Genomic DNA, 12,373 nt, shown 5'->3' with positions numbered 1-12,373 from the left:
TAGTTACGAGTACTGAACACCCGAGCATGGTAGTGCCCGCTCATCACTAGTTACAAGTACTGAGCACAAGAGCATGGTAGTGCTCACTCCTCAGTAGTGACTACTGCAGCCAATCAGTGTCCACTGATTGGCGGCAGCCTTCACTTTTCCATCAGAACGCAATTTAAAAAAAATCTGCAGTAAATAAAGATCTAGGTATAACTGGTCTTTTCTGTCAAGGTAGTAAAATTCTATTTCTGGGAAAGCTGGATAATCACCAGCGCAGACCACATATGGGGTTTCCTCAAGTTTTCCCATTTTCATAAATTGGAAGCAATAAGTACTGATTTACGTATCATGGAAAAACTAAGAATTAAAAAAAACAAAACGGTGTGGGGTCCCCTCTATTTTTGATAACCAGCCAAGGTAAAACAGACAGCTGAGCGTTGCTGCCCATAGCTATCTGCTTTACCTGCTCTGGTTATCAAAAATGGGGGACGCCACATCAATTTTTTTTTATTTATTTTTTTTAATTTTTGTTCCCAGCAGCAAAGCATGTTGATTGTTTGCGCTGCGGCCTCTCAACAAGCTTTATTCAGCATCCGAACTCGAGCACGGACTTTTGTGAGAAGTTTGATTTACTAATCATACACAATCAAATCATATGTTGTCCAAAATGGCACAAGACAAAACCCCATTTTTATGTGACGACATTTGAAAAAAAAAAATATTACTACCGGGATATAGGAAGGTAAAGATTATAATCTCCATATTATTGCGTATAAATTACTGGCACATGTCTATTATCTCTGGCAATGCCACCAATAAAAATGTCCCATTAATATAAAAGCTGTTATTAATGGACTGTGCTAAATACCGGAGGGGAGAGATTGCAAAATCGCCCCGTCTGCTCCAGTGCAGGCTGCATTGATTTGGTAGGGTCTGTAACCTGAGCCACTGTAGGGTGTTAAACAGATCCTGGCTGCGCCATATAAAATCCCGCTTTGGTTACATGGGAACATCTTTAACACATCAGCTCGTCTTACTCCCAGGGTGCCTATAGCTGGGCCATGAATGGAGATTCCTAGAGTTTTGTAGCTGCCAGATAGTTAGCAGCAGAGTCACTAGTCATGATATAAAAAAAACAAAAAAAAAAAACAATTGATGAAGCGACCTCTTGTAAGCAGCCTTCTAATTATCTTGCACGCCCTTCATCAGCTCCATTGACGCAAACATAAAAAATAGGGGTTTACCTGCATTTGATTTATTTATGCAAAAGAAAATCATCATATGCAGAAGAAGATCTGGGCTTGACGAACTTTAGAAAAGGCTCCTTGTTTTAACACTAGAAGTCCCAGAGAGGGGTCATTTAACATTTCTACCTTTGGAACCCAGAGACGGGTCGAATGACCTGAAAGAATTTAGCTAACATCCTATAATCACCGTCTTTTGTTCTGTAATTACGGCCATTACTGTCGCACCACAGGAGGATGTTGTTTTCCATTGAGTTTAGCCATTTAGTTTCTAGTTAGTTCTATTCAGTTTGGACTAAGGGTCAATTTGACCCTCTTTTGGGACTTCAGGGGGAGCTCGAAATTTCTGGGACTTCTAGTGTTAAGGTTGCACACTTGTCACCAAATAGGAATGAACACAGCTCAATGTAACTGAAGGCTCACCCTTACTGATGGGCCGACATGCTCAGCACTGCTCGGTACTCGACCAAGTATTGCGGTGCTCAATACTCGATCAAGTATCCGGTTACTGGGGTGCCATGCTGAAGTCCCCACCCCGCATGTTTCTCAGGTTTGTTTTTCAGCTAATAAACATGTGGCGCCCCTGGGCTTCAGGCGCCACAGGGTATTACAGCACTTTTCAGGGGTAATATCTATCCCGGGGTAGGAAGGGGTTAACCTGCCGGTGCCTTCACAAACACACACATACAACAGTAAGGTGCCTTCCTACAGGGGGTTGGACTAGGGAAGACAGTATAGTTAGACTCATGAAGCATGGGACCTTCTCAGTCGCTAGGATAACCGCTGGGGGCGGGCACCACAAGGGGTAGAAGTAGGTGCAACCAACATACTTTAGACAGAACGTTCCCGGGCACAGCTCTACTCTAGCACTGACAACAGGAGTTAGTGTTTCTCTCTCTTTGTTCGCCCGTGGCTTGGAGCAGGTGGCTCGGCTCGGGTTCCAGATCGCAACCGAGGGACACTTAACTAAAAGACTTTGACGGGCACCGTCGGTGACCACTGGCTATCCGGGTTTGGCTGGAGCCCACCGTGGCAGAGATCGGTACTCTGAACTACCTGTGAGTAAAAGACCTGGAACTGCAGCCCCTGTCTCTGCCTCTCCTTTACCAGCACCGTCGCACAGCGCTGCGGCGCCATCGGGGACTACCAATCCCCCCCATCCATCCTCCATCTTTCTCCCCCGGGTAATCCCGCTTTACCTGTGGGGAGTGACACCATCCCAGCTGCGACCATTACCATCGGCCCGGGGAGCAGCACCCGCAGCGGTGGCCCATCCCTGGCCGCATACCACAGGTGGCGTCACGATCATAAAAGACTTTCATAACAGTCACTACCACCCTCATCCTCCCCTCCTGTCTCCCGTCCACCGCCATCCTTCCCTTCCTGTACACCTTGGGGCAACAGAACCGGGCCAAGCCACCCCGTGACGACGCAGAGGGATCTGCACCCCCGGCCCGGCAACGAGTAGGTTAAAACACCTGCCCCATGGGGTGCTACGGGTACTTTGCCAATCACGTTAATGTTGTAGCAATGTTGACTTTTGGTTAGTGAGGGGTGGACTCGCAGATAACCGGGACCGGCAGGAGTATCCGGGTTAAGAAAAATCCCCGGTTCTGGCCTGGGATTGATCCTGGGTATCTGGCTGGACATTAAGAAAAAAAAAAACCTGCATGCGATCTCCCCTTATTTTGATACCCAACCATGAGAGAGCCCGACAGATGAGGGCTGGTATTCTCAGTCTGGGGAAACCCATGCTTATTGAGCCCCCCTCAGCCTAAAAATAGCAGCCTGCAGCCGCCCAAGGTTGTTGCACCCATTAGATGCGACAATCCTGGCACTTTACTAAGCTCTTCCCGATTGCCCTGGTGCGGAGGCAATCGAAGTGATAAGGGGTTAATCACAGCTCACAGCTGCTACTAAGCCCTAGATTTGTAATGGGAGGCATCTGAGACTCCCCCATCTGTAAGTGAAAGTAAATAACACAAACACCAAAACAATTCTGTATTTGAAATAAAAGACAAAAAACACCCTCTTTCACCAATTTATTAACCACAAAAACACCCCTGAAGGTCCACACGAGGTCCCACGATGATTCAGCTCTGCTACATCTGAATCACAGTGCGCGATCATGGGACATGATGGTCCGCTGCGGACTTCAGGTAGAGACTGAGCAGCGATCAGCGATGACGTCACTCAGGTTAGCCTCGGCCACAGCTGGAAGTTCCCACAGACCGCTACCTGTGACCACAGGTAACCTGACCTCAGGGCACTTCAGTCAAAAATGCAGGTTTTTTTCTCGTGTTTTTGATGCGTTTTTGAGGTTTTTTGTATGTGCTTTTTTCCATGCGTTTTCAATGCATTTTGGGGTAGAAAAACGCTACAAAGACGATGAAAGAATTGACATGATGCAGATTTAAAGGGCTATGGTAAAATATTATTTAATATTTTTGTGCCTTTTTGAAATTGTACAAATAAAAGGAACACTCACTGAAAAAAAATATTCTAGTATAAATAGCGTAGGATAAAAGACAAGATGCGCTGGAGAGTAAAATGGAAACAGAAAGGTTTTCTGCTACACAGAGATCATAAAAATGGTTTGTTCAAAGGCTAAAACAACAAAAAAAATGTGGACTGCACCTTTCTTCTCGTGTAAATCCCTCTACGATCATTAAACACAAAAAAAAAAAAACGAGAATGTCCCTGCTGCTAAATTGGAGTCCAGAGGAGTCGGAGGCAACAGGATCTGAAGATCAAAATTCCAGACATAGCAACATGAAACCTGCCACTAACTGAGTGCATCCTGTCCCCATCCACACTCTGCAGGGAAACCATGGGACAAGGTGGAACTGTGGGGGCAGCGAGCAGGGAACAATCACTTTTTTGTGTTGCAGCATTGTTATTACTGTGTTATTGCTGTAGGTGTGACATGTTAATGATCTTGGTGAGTGGTGTACCTGTTCTGCGGAGAGCACAGATGTCTCCCTAGTGCTTGTGCAATATGCCGGTCTATATTTTACTCTAACAACGCAGAAATTTTGCACTTGCATTAAATATAGTTGACTTTGAGATGAGTGGTGTAAGACCATAAGCTTTGGGAGGGAAAAAGTTCTAGCAAGCAATCCAGGATGATTTTAAATGTCTTGTTACTTAGGCCGATTTAAACCGTATGTGTACAAGAACACTAAAGGCCCCGTTACACGCAACGACGTATCTAACGATATATCGCCGGGGTCACGGATTCCGTGACGCACATCCGGCGTTGTTAGTGACGTCGTTGTGTGTAACAGCTCCGAGCGAGTGTTAACGATCAAAATTACTCACTTTATTGTTGACTAGTCGTTTATTTTCATAAAATCGTTGCTGTTGCAGGACGCAGGTTGTTCGTTGTTCTTGCGGCAGCACACATCGCTACATATGACACCGCAGGAACGAGGAACATCACCGTACCTGCGGCCGCCTACAATGACGAAGGAAGGAGGTGGGCGGGATGTTACGCCCGCTCATCTCCGTCCCTCCACTTCTATTGGGCAGCCGCTTAGTGACACCGCTTTTTGACGCCGCACGAACCTCCCCCTTAGAAAGGAAGCGGTTCGCCGGCAACAGCAACGTCGCTAGGCAGGTAAGTCCCGTGTGACGGGTCCTAACGATGTTGTGCGCCACGGGCAGCGAATTGCCCGTAACGCACAACTGACGGGGGCGGGTGCTTTCACCAGCGACATTGCTAGCATTGTCACTGCATGTAAAGCCCCCTTAATATTAATGGCATGATATTCTCAGTGTCCTCCATTTCTAAATCTGGGTACTTCAAGATTGCGGCATTTTATGATTGTCATGCTCGTGGGTGTGGACCCACGGCGCCACAGTGTCAGGCTTACCTTGGAGGGGTGTGACTAAGCAACTACCTTGTCCTCACTAGAGCCTCTGATAGTGAGGTTAGGCTTGTGCTGGAAGGTAGCCACCAGGTACCACTCCAGGGCAGTCCCCAGTTCTGCAACAGCTGACCCCAGGGTCAGAAATGGAGTTCGGACTGAGGGTATCCGATGAGACGGCTGGTGCAGGCTGGACGGCTGGTGCAGGCTGGACGGCTGGTGCAGGCTGGACGGCTGGTGCAGGCTGGACGGCTGGTGCAGGCTGGATGGCTGGTGCAGGCTGGACGGCAGGTGCAGGCTGGACGGCAGGTACAGACTGGTATAAGAACGGATGCACTCAACAAGTTCTGGTTTCAGGAAAACAGATTGAGGGGGACACTAGATAACTGGGACCTGACAGCTAGCAAACACACAGGCAAGCTGAAAATACACATTGCTCAGGCACCTCCCTAAGGGAGAGGATGCCATAAATACCTAGTGCCTTCCAGCCTAAGGCTGCTTTCACATATCAGGTTTTTCCCATCAGGCACAATCCGGAAAAAAACGGTTAAAACGGATCTGGTACCGCATCCGTTTTATCCCCATTGATTTGTATTGTCGCTGGATTGTGCCTGATGACCTTGCGTTGCATCTGGCTTTTTCCGGATGCTGCTTAATTAATGAATGCGGTGGCCACATGGAACGTTTCATGCTACGTTTTTTGTCTCATAAAAAAAACCGCACAGCGCCAGGTGCGGCATGGTGCATAATGAAAGTCTATGCACGCTGAATCCGGTGGCATGCATCAAATGCCGGAAGCATATACCGGATTCGGTTTTTACTTCTGAGCATGCCCAGAAGTGAATCTCTGAGAAAATCGGTGCGAGTGGAGTGCGATAAAACATCGCATTCTACTCGGACCAATTCTAGCCTGTGTCAGCGCACATGAGCGATTTATTTTCTCAGTCCTAATCGGACCGAGACAACAATCGCAGCATACTGTGACTGTAATTCGAGACTCTTTCTCTTGCACCGATTCAAGTGAATGGGGCGAGAGAAAAATCGCACTGCACTCACGGTACACCGGTGTACCGTGCGTACAGAGCGAGAATCACAATAGCAGACTGCGGAGGAGAGAGGGAGATAAATCCCACCTTCCCCTTTTCCGTGCCGGCCCGCCCCTCCTGAGAGACGGGCCGCCCCCCGCAGCTGAGGTCCGCTCGCACGGTCGGACCTCAGATGCAGGCACACTAGCATGACACTCGGCTCCTGCTGTGCTGCCAGCGTGAGTCGAGTGTGATGCGAGCATCGCAGTAGTGCCCCGTGTGGCCCCAGCCTCTCTCTCACACTCACTGACTCACTCTCACCCACTTACCGATCACCTGCGCGACGCTGCACAGCTGTCACACTGCTGGCGGCTTCTCCTGATTTGAAAAAGCCGGCCGCCCATTATTCAATCTCGTATTCCCTGCATTCCCCGCCCACCGGCGCCTATGATTGGTTGCAGTCAGACACGCCCCACGCTGAGTGACAGCTGTCTCACTACAACCAATCATAGCCGCCGGTGGGCGGGTCTATATCTTGCAGTAAAATAAATAAATAATTAAAAAAAAAAACGACGTGCAGTCCCCCACAATTTTGATACCAGCCAGGGTAAAGCCATACGGCTGAAGGCTGGTATTCTCAGGTTGGGGAGCTCCACGTTATGGGGAGCCCCCCAGCCTAAAAATATCAGCAAGCAGCCGCCCGGAATTGCCGCATGCATTAGATGCGACAGTCCCGGGACTCTACCCGGCTCATCCCGAATTGCCCTGGTGCGGTGGCAATCGGGATAATAAGGGGTTAATCATGGCAGGCATCTATGAGACACCCCTAATGATTACCCTGGAAGTGAAAGTAAATAAACACATACACCCAAAAAAATACTTTATTTGGAATAAAGGACAAAAAAACACCCTCTTTCACCATTTTATTAAAATCCCCAAATACCCCTCCAGGTCCGACCTAATCCACGAGGTCCCGCGACGATTTCAGCTCTGCTACATGAAGCTGACAGGAGCGGCCGTGGAACACCGCCGCTCTCTATCCGCTCCACGCAGCAACTGAGGGAGTCGCGCTGTCAGCGGGGACATCACTGAGGTAGTGTCGGGATGTGCGGGGATGATGCGTGCGGGAGTGCCGAGATGTGTGCGGGGATGGTGCGTGCGGGAGTGCCGGGGTGTGTGCAGGGATGGTGCGTGCGGGAGTGACGGGGTGTGTGCGGGGATGGTGCGTGCGGGAGTGCCGGGATGTGTGCGGGGATGGTGCGTGCGGGAGTGCCGGGGTGTGTGCGGGGATGGTGCGTGCGGGAGTGCCGGGGTGTGTGCGGGGATGGTGCGTGCGGGAGTGCCGGGGTGTGTGCAGGGAATGGTGCGTGCGGGAGTGCCGGGGTGTGTGCGGGGATGGTGCGTGCGGGAGTGCCGGGGTGTGTGCGGGGATGGTGCGTGCGGGAGTGCCGGGGTGTGTGCAGGGATGGTGCGTGCGGGAGTGCCGGGATGTGTGCGGGGATGGTGCGTGCGGGAGTGCCGGGGTGTGTGCGGGGATGGTGCATGCGGGAGTGCCGGGATGTGTGCGGGGATGGTGCGTGCGGGAGTGCCGGGATGTGTGCATGAATGGTGCGTGCGGGAGTGCCGGGATGTGTGCGGGAATGGTGCGTGCGGGAGTGCCGGGGTGTGTGCGGGGATGGTGCGTGCGGGAGTGCCGGGGTGTGTGCGGGGATGGTGCGTGCGGGAGTGCCGGGATGTGTGCGGGAATGGTGCGTGCGGGAGTGCCGGGATGTGTGCGGGGATGGTGCGTGCGGGAGTGCCGGGATGTGTGCGGGGATGGTGCGAGCGGGAGTGCCGGGGTGTGTGCGGGGATGGTGCATGCGGGAGTGCCGGGATGTGTGCGGGGATGGTGCGTGCGGGAGTGCCGTGATGTGTGCGGGAATGGTGCGTGCGGGAGTGCCGGGATGTGTGCGGGAATGGTGCGTGCGGGAGTGCCGGGGTGTGTGCGGGGATGGTGCGTGCGGGAGTGCTGGCATGTGTGCGGGGATGGTGCGTGCGGGAGTGCCGGGATGTGTGCGGGAATGGTGCGTGCGGGAGTGCCGGGATGTGTGCGGGGATGGTGTGTGCGGGAGTGCCGGGATGTGTGCGGGAATGGTGCGTGTGGGAGTGCCGGGATGTGTGCGGGGATGATGCGTGCGGGAGTGCCGGGATGTGTGCGGGAATGGTGCGTGCGGGAGTGCCGGGATGTGTGCGGGGATGGTGCGTGCGGGAGTGCCGGGGTGTGTACGGGGATGGTGCGTGCGGGAGTGCTGGGGTGTGTGCGGGGATGGTGCGTGCGGGAGTGCCGGCATGTGTGCGGGGATGGTGCGTGCGGGAGTGCCGGGATGTGTGCGGGAATGGTGCGTGCGGGAGTGCCGGGATGTGTGCGGGAATGGTGCGTGCGGGAGTGCCGGGATGTGTGCGGGAATGGTGCGTGCGGGAGTGCCGGGATGTGTGCGGGGATGGTGCGTGCGGGAGTGCCGGGGTGTGTGCGGGGATGGTGCGTGCGGGAGTGCCGGGATGTGTGCGGGAATGGTGCGTGTGGGAGTGCCGGGATGTGTGCGGGGATGGTGCGTGCGGGAGTGCCGGGATGTGTGCGGGGATGGTGTGTGCGGGAGTGCCGGGATGTGTGCGGGAATGGTGCGTGTGGGAGTGCCGGGATGTGTGCGGGGATGGTGCGTGCGGGAGTGCCGGGATGTGTGCGGGGATGGTGCGTGCGGGAGTGCCGGGGTGTGTGCGGGGATGGTGCGTGCCGGAGTGCCGGGATGTGTGCGGGGATGGTGCGTGCGGGAGTGCCGGGATGTGTGCGGGAATGGTGCGTGTGGGAGTGCCGGGATGTGTGCGGGGATGGTGCGTGTGGGAGTGCCGGGATGTGTGCGGGAATGGTGCGTGTGGGAGTGCCGGGATGTGTGCGGGGATGGTGCGTGTGGGAGTGCCGGGATGTGTGCGGGGATGGTGCGTGCGGGAGTGCCGGGATGTGTGCGGGGATGGTGCGTGCGGGAGTGCCGGGATGTGTGCGGGGATGGTGCGTGCGGGAGTGCCGGGATGTGTGCGGGGATGGTGTGTGCGGGAGTGCCGGGATGTGTGCGGGAATGGTGCGTGTGGGAGTGCCGGGATGTGTGCGGGGATGGTGCGTGCGGGAGTGCCGGGATGTGTGCGGGGATGGTGCGTGCGGGAGTGCCGGGATGTGTGCGGGAATGGTGCGTGTGGGAGTGCCGGGATGTGTGCGGGGATGGTGCGTGTGGGAGTGCCGGGATGTGTGCGGGGATGGTGCGTGTGGGAGTGCCGGGATGTGTGCGGGGATGATGCGTGCGGGAGTGCCGGGATGTGTGCGGGGATGGTGCGTGCGGGAGTGCCGGGATGTGTGCGGGGATGGTGCGTGCGGGAGTGCCGGGATGTGTGCGGGGATGGTGCGTGCGGGAGTGCCGGGATGTGTGCGGGGATGGTGTGTGCGGGAGTGCCGGGATGTGTGCGGGGATGGTGCGTGCGGGAGTGCCGGGATGTGTGCGGGGATGGTGTGTGCGGGAGTGCCGGGATGTGTGCCGGGATGTGTGCGGGGATGGTGCGTGCGGGAGTGCCGGGATGTGTGCGGGGATGGTGTGTGCGGGAGTGCCGGGATGTGTGCGGGAATGGTGCGTGTGGGAGTGCCGGGATGTGTGCGGGGATGACTGGGTCTCTCTCCCTCTCTCTCAGCTTTAAAAAAAAAAAAAAGGGATCCGTTTTTCACCGGATCCGTTGCATCAGTTTTTACACACTCTGACACGGATCCGTTGCATCAGGCACAAACCGGATTGTGCCTGATAGCAAAAAACTGATGTGTGAAATTAGCCTTAGGCTGGAGACACTACCGGAATAAGCATGCTTACTCCTTTAAGAGCGGGGGGACCAAGCGTGCTCGCTGTAGATCTACGCAGCGTGCACAGTCCCCTGGAGCAGGAAGCCACGGCAGAAGGGGACGTATAACAGACCAGCCAGAATGGGGAACATGTTGTCATCCCTGCCATGAGGATGGTGAGGAAGGATGCCAACATTATAGCGGTACTGTTCTTATTTGCCTGATGAAGCCAACACAGCAGATTGGGAGGGGAGACAAATTCTGGAACATTGTGCAGATGGTTTGGGGAGCTCCAGATTTATAAATCAGGACATTTACTATTCATGTAATGTTTCAATTTTCACTTTTTATACAGTACCAGTCAAAAGTTTGGACACACCTGTTTATGTAATGGGGGGGAGGGGTTTGTCCTCATTGTAATGTGCACATTGTAAATTTAGACAGAAGGCAACAAAAACAAAAGTCATGTGGAAACAAGGAGTAAAGAAAAAAGCGTGAAACTAGCTAGAATATATGCTACGCCTTAGATTTTTCATAATCGCCACTTTTTACTTCGATAACAACTTTATACCGCCTTGCAATTCTGTAAAGCAGCTTCACCAGGTAATTACCTGGACTTCCAATCTTCTAATGAACAGGTATGACATGTCAAGAGTCTAATTGTGGAATTATAAGCTTTCAGAAAATGTTTGCAACCATCAAGTGTGTTTTGCAGAGGCAGTTTTGGTACACCGTTCCATACAGTGCTCAGCCCTATTCTACAAATTTTCTAAGTCTGAAAATGACATGAACCACTCAACTAAGTAAAGAGAAATGACAGTCCATCATTACTTGTAATGATGGTCAGTCAATTTTGAAAATTGCTAGAACCTTGAAGGTATCCTCAATGCAGTCATGAAAACAGTCAATTGCTATGATGAAATTGGCTCTCATGAGGACTGTGAGAGGAAAGGAAACCACAAATTTCCTGTTGCGGAATGTAACTTCATCAGAGTTCGCAGCCTCAGAAAATGCAGACTAGTCGCACCTCAGATAACAGGCCTCATAAATTATGCGCAGGCATTAGATAGCAGACAGATCTCAAATACACCTTCAAAAAAGTCGCCTGGAATGGCTTTCCAACAACTTATTGAAGCTGCTTGAGAGAACGCCATGAGGGTGTAAAGCTGTCATCCGAGTAAAAGAAAGTGGTCTTTGAGAAATGTAGGCTTTAAAGCCGGGGCCACATGGGGACTACTGCGATCCTCACATGACACTCGTCTCACGCTGGCAACACAGCGGGAGCAGAGTGTCATGCGAGTGTCACTGTGACTGGGGTGGGTCGGCGCTGAGGAGGGGCGAGCCGGCGCTGAGGAGGGGAGGACCGGCGCTGCGGAGGGTAGGGCCGGCACTGAGGAGGTGAGGGCCGGCGCTGCAGAGGAGATGGCCGGCGCTGAGGAGGGGCGAGCCGACGCTGAGGAGGGGAGGGCCGGCGCTGAGGAGGGGCGAGCCGGCGCTGAGGAGGGGAGGGCCGGTGCTGAGGAGGGGCAGGCCAGTGCTGCGGAGGGGATGGCCGGCGCTGAGGAGGGGAGGGCCGGCACTGAGGAGGTGAGGGCCGGCGCTGCAGAGGGGATGGCCGGCGCTGCAGAGGAGATGGCCGGCGCTGAGGAGGGGCGAGCCGACGCTGAGGATGGGAGGGCCGGCGCTGAGGAGGGGCGAGCCGGCGCTGAGGAGGGGAGGGCCGGTGCTGAGGAGGGGATGGCCGGCGCTGCAGAGGGGAGGGCAGGCGCTGAGGAGGGGAGGGCAGGCGCTGAGGAGGTGAGGGCCGGCGCTGCAGAGGGGAGGGCCGGCGCTGCAGAGGGGATGGCCGGCGCTGAGGAGGGGCGGGAGGGATTTATCCTCCCTCTCTCCTACATTGCCAGCTATTGCCATTCTCGTTCTGCACTCGTGGTACACCGGTGTAATGCGAGTGCAGTGCGATTTTTTTTTTTTTTTCTCGCCCCATTGACTTGAATGGGTGCGAGAGAAACAAGGATCGCATTGCACCCGCAGCATGCTGCGACTGCTTTCTCTGTCCAATTAGGGCTGAGAAAATAATCGCGCATGGGTGCTTTTATCGCATTCCACTCTCTCCGATTTTCATGCCGTGTGGCTTAGGCCTTACACAAATTCTTGCTTGTTTCACATTATGTCATTACTCATAATGTCCTTGTGCGTTCTGTGGTTTTTCTGCCATCAGTCTGAATCTATAATGTGCACATTCCAATAAGAGCAAGGAAAACCGTTGTATAAACAAGTGTGAAAACTTTTGGCTGGTACTGTCCAAACATTGAGCGGGAAATCAAAGGCTACATTAAACTCACACGGTTCAGAAGCATGATGGCTTTTATACATCCGTACTAAGCAGTGTAGCTG

General features: G+C 53.5%; 1 protein-coding gene across 1 annotated transcript in view; it reads left to right on the top strand.

Moving 5' to 3' along the window:
• Nucleotides 1-12,373, top strand: part of SLC25A21 (solute carrier family 25 member 21) — a 434,643-nt gene that overhangs the window by 280,136 nt on the left and 142,134 nt on the right. The window lies entirely within an intron of this gene.

This window comes from Anomaloglossus baeobatrachus, chromosome 12, assembly GCF_048569485.1.
Source record: "Anomaloglossus baeobatrachus isolate aAnoBae1 chromosome 12, aAnoBae1.hap1, whole genome shotgun sequence".
NCBI lineage: Eukaryota > Metazoa > Chordata > Amphibia > Anura > Aromobatidae > Anomaloglossus > Anomaloglossus baeobatrachus.
Note: the sequence above shows the minus strand (reverse complement) of the source record. Positions and strands in the feature narration are given on the sequence as shown.